Source organism: Leptidea sinapis, chromosome 47 (genome assembly GCF_905404315.1).
Source record: "Leptidea sinapis chromosome 47, ilLepSina1.1, whole genome shotgun sequence".
NCBI classification, from domain to species: Eukaryota; Metazoa; Arthropoda; class Insecta; order Lepidoptera; family Pieridae; genus Leptidea; species Leptidea sinapis.
This window is the reverse complement of record NC_066311.1, coordinates 2,766,618-2,771,178: the sequence shown is the minus strand read 5'-3', so window position 1 is coordinate 2,771,178 and position 4,561 is coordinate 2,766,618. Positions and strand designations below refer to the sequence as shown.

Sequence of the window (4,561 nt, the reverse complement as noted above, 5' to 3'; positions counted from 1 at the left end):
ATTGATACACGGATTTGTAACGTTGCTATACTTTGACTCTGCTCCCCCTCGGCTTGTAAATCGGAATTTGAGTAATTATTTTCACTACCTACAGAAAAATTTATGTGTCAATATATATTTTAAATCTTTAATATCTTCGAAAATATTCATTTAAATTAAATGCTGGAAAAGGCCATGTTGATCTATATTAAATGCACAATATATACTTAATTTTACAAGGATTAATGCTGTATTATTTAAATTTGCTTCGTAAATAAGCCATTATTTCTCGCAAATAGTAAAGGATAAAAAATGGGTATTGTGGATTAACCCTAAGTGATAGACATATACCTACCATCGCGCACTTTGTCGCCGAACAACAATGTTGTACAATACAAGTACTCTAGCACATTTTGATCTATCTCGCACGGTTCAGCCAGCGCGTGAGCGTTTGCAATGTACGCGGAAAATATGTGTTTATTTATGACATCACATTAGAGAGATAAACAACTCTAAAAAGATCAGTGTTTCTCTACTATCATCATCATTGTTGGTACCCATCTAATATAAGTATGTGATGAATCCTTAGCAGCTAGGCATTTAATAAACCTACAATAGACGAGCTGTCAACATTTAGTTTAAGACATACCTAACCTCATTTTTATAACTTCGATTACTCAGCTCCTAGATTGACAAATCTTGCTAAATTTTCAATTATGGATTATTTAAATGTTATCTTTTAAATAATGCTACTTTCATCTTGTTATCACCTGGGCCCAGGAATGTATGGAAGCGTTTCAATCTCCTTTACTCTTTTCTGTATGCTTCGTGGTATGTACTTATTCGTGGCTAGGACCATTATCACATACGGTTGTGTGGAGTGGGCGAATAAGACATCTAACGTAGAGGTGAAGCTATACCTAACAAAACTGCAAAGGCTACTAGCTACTACTGTTTGGCATGCATTCGTCTGTGTAACAGGCGAATATATATGAAATCCAGCCTAGGTGGAACTCATTTGCTCATCCACACTAAGTTGTTCCTCGATTGGAACTTTGTTATAATCTTCATGCAGAGATTCTACTACTGGACGTATTTTGTAAATCCGGTGATAAACAGGATGCTCCGTTGTATTGAATTAATGTCATTGAAGTAAAATATTTGCAATTTTTTTCAAATTTATTTAATGTTATGGCTTTCTGTATTAGAGATGGTCCGAGTATAGGGCTCCAGTGAGTTCAATTCAATTTGACTGGCTTTTTTTGTTTGTTAGTTTGAGATGGTTGATCTGAAGTTTCACGTGATGGTACAGTTTCTGTACTGTTGGATGGATTTTCATGGTTGTCTTCTAGACATGGCATCCATGTCAATATCCATTTCTGAAGCCTCTTTAATAAAAACAATCGTACACATTCTAGGTATTAAACTAAATAATAACACTTTTCGCCCGATTTAGACTACCGGCAACAAACACAATATTATATCGTCTAAAACAAGTGAAAACGTAAAATATACTTAAGCCCATAAAAGTTTAACACTTACCTCTCCAGGGCTTCCTTAAAACTACGCAAATTCGCACTTAAAACTATTTTTATTATCTTTCGAAATCACAGCAGTCCAGCATTTTTCGAAAGTATCGATTATTGAAATATGAATTGAGTTTAAGACTAGGATCGCTATTGAGTTGTTTTTTTTTGTGGATAAGTTTGATAGATAAACTGCCCTGAGTCATTATTTTGTAGATCTTGCGTCACCAGTAATAATTAGCGGGCTTTTTGAGGTTTCCTTCGTTAGGAGGCTTTCCAAGCCGTCTAATAAATTGGAGTCGTCCTTTACTGATGGGGATCTCTAAAAAGCTATAATTTTAGTACCTTTGTCAATTTCAATTTGTAAATTGCGTCGTTCAGTTTAGGCTCACATACACCTGTAATTCCGTGGTCGGTCATAAACGACAACTTCAATACACCGGTTTATAGCTCGATAAGTTCTAAATGAAACATATCCATCTAACTGCATTATTATTGAATAATTATCAAGCAAACATTCCGTCGGAACAATCACATCGAAAGTTATAGCAAATTGTTGCAAATTTGCTCTGATTAGGTCTAATTTTGTATTTAAACTTCAAATATTAATTGTGAAAAATTTAAAATTATATTTACTTAACTAAAGCAGAGTGTTACACGATTCTATTTCTTCAAACTTATGGCACATTATATTCAAGATGTTATCAATTTTAGTACTTACTTTAATTTTTGTAGTATCTACTTTAATTAAAAATAAATTATACTTTCATTGCGTGATAAGCTGAACAAACAACAATTTGTTAATAATTAATTGAAATGATAAAATATAGAGACTTCTTAAAAAACTAATTAAAATTATAATAACTTCCTTGTGGGCGGGCTACCTATATAAGTCAATGGAAGAAAGTTTTCAATATTACTAATCGTCTGGAAGTCTCCTCATAGTTTGTCACGTCGATAGAAGGAAATAAAACCATTCGCCATGAAACTATTACTTTGTAAGTATCATCTATTTTTTTCCACCGTGTGATAACAATCGTAAAAATATAACAGTTATGCCTATTACTCAGATAGGTCGATTTAGTTATTATGTTGTGGGTCGATGTAAATGTTTTAACATGATCCCAGAAAAAGTTAAAATCAATTTATGTATCACGAAATTGAAAAGAATTGTTAAAAGACGTTTATGTGGTATAGGTAACACAAATTACTTTCCTTATAATCCACAGATTGGAAATGAAGCGACTTCAGAGTATTTAAATTATTAATTTACATTTACATTTTCGAATTTGGTATTGAATTGTTTTTTCAGTTAGATATTAAATAAATATAATAATGAGTTACTGGATTTTGAATATCACCACTAGGGTTGAATACCTATGTAGAACTACAGTGATATTAAACAACAATTGCAATTTACTATTATGACAATACTTATTATTTTATATTATAATCCTAACTTTAAAGAAGTTTAACACCTTAATCATCCACTGGTTTCTTCATTATAAATGTCATGCTAATATTTAAAGGAGTAAACATTTTTATTTCAGTTGTTACATTCATTTTATCAATCGTTGCTTGGGCAAGTGCAAAATCAAAACTCCTCTGTGATTTAGAGTGCGCACATGACAACGTTCCTGTCTGTGCCACTAATGGACAAACATATGGCAACAGATGCTTGTAAGTATTCCGAATAATCTATTATGATAAAGATAATTCTGCGATAGTAAAGTAGTGCTTACTAATTTAAAAAAATATAATGAACAAAACGTAACACATGAATTGCGTATCACCAATTTAAAATGCATTTTCGCCCTGGAGGTGACTGTGTTACAACAGAGTGTGTGCAGGTCGGAATGGATCACTTATCTTCATTTTTTCTTGAGAATGCTACCTATATCACAATCGTCAAAAGCCCTGACACGATTAGGATACATGGTGGATATATTATAACTATGTAGTTAAATATATTAATACTATCAATAATTAAAACTTATAATAAATTATTATTTTCATCATTTAATCTATTTTAATTCTTCTTTTCACATTTAAGGTGTGACTGCCGCGGTGCAACGTTTGCTCACAAGGGCGTTTGTAAAGCCGATGCTGAACCTAATGTAGATGATTCTCCTACTCAGGCCCCATAAGGAGCAAGGAGCATACATATATCATGTACCAAATAAAAGAAAGTAATAAAATTCAAAACGAATAAAGGCAGTAAATCATTTTAATTGTTTGTTTCATTAAAAAGAGCTGAACTTAAGTCACAGGATTCTTATTAATAATGCCACATTTTATGTTTGTGACACATCAATTGTTTTTCAAAATATATTCCTACACCATTTTTACACTGTATAAAGTTGTTGTTTCAGTCATCCCGAGGGACATATTAAATAACCTCTTGGAAAGTATTCACTGTGCGACACTTTCTAGAGCCGTGATCGTCCAGTTGTGCGAGGAACGTGGGGAGCGCTCGAAGTGAAGCAACGTCCTCAGGAACTATTTGCACTGGGTATATGGTACCCATATGCCTATTATGACTCGAGCATTTCGTAGGGACCTACTTGGTGCATAGTGGCGAGAATGTAGTGGTGGTAAAGCCAAACTTTACAAATATTATGATGAAAAGCAAGAATTACGTCGTAATAAATTAAACTCGTCACTGAACTAATTATTAGAAATTTAGCTTGTCCGGGAGGTAAGAATTCGATGAACCTGCGCACGAAACGTTTCGTGATTACCCTAGAACGTAGTTTGTATGGCTCAAAAGTTATACCGGTCTAAAATTCTTCAAAAGGTTTTATCGCTAATACAATTTCTATAGATACTTAAATAGTAACAGACAGCCAATTACAGGTTTACGTACTAATAGAAGTGATATAAAACATGTAAGTGGTACGTGAATACTATTTTTTTTTACTTTGGAAATGCTTGTAGTAAATATGTCTTCAATATCTGATAATCTACTAATATCATTCACTGTTCTCCACGCCCGCACCTCAGAATACAGATGTATTCTGAGGTCCGCACCATACATAAGCTTTTCCTATAATTGC

General features: G+C 33.1%; 1 long non-coding RNA gene across 1 annotated transcript; it reads left to right on the top strand.

Annotated features, from left to right (window-relative positions):
- Positions 1-2,346: 2,346 nt before the first annotated feature.
- On the top strand, positions 2,347-3,736 carry LOC126978210 (uncharacterized). The gene is made up of 3 exons (XR_007732535.1): positions 2,347-2,503; positions 3,056-3,185; positions 3,559-3,736. It is a non-coding gene; the product is annotated as an uncharacterized LOC126978210 (long non-coding RNA).
- Positions 3,737-4,561: the final 825 nt, after the last annotated feature.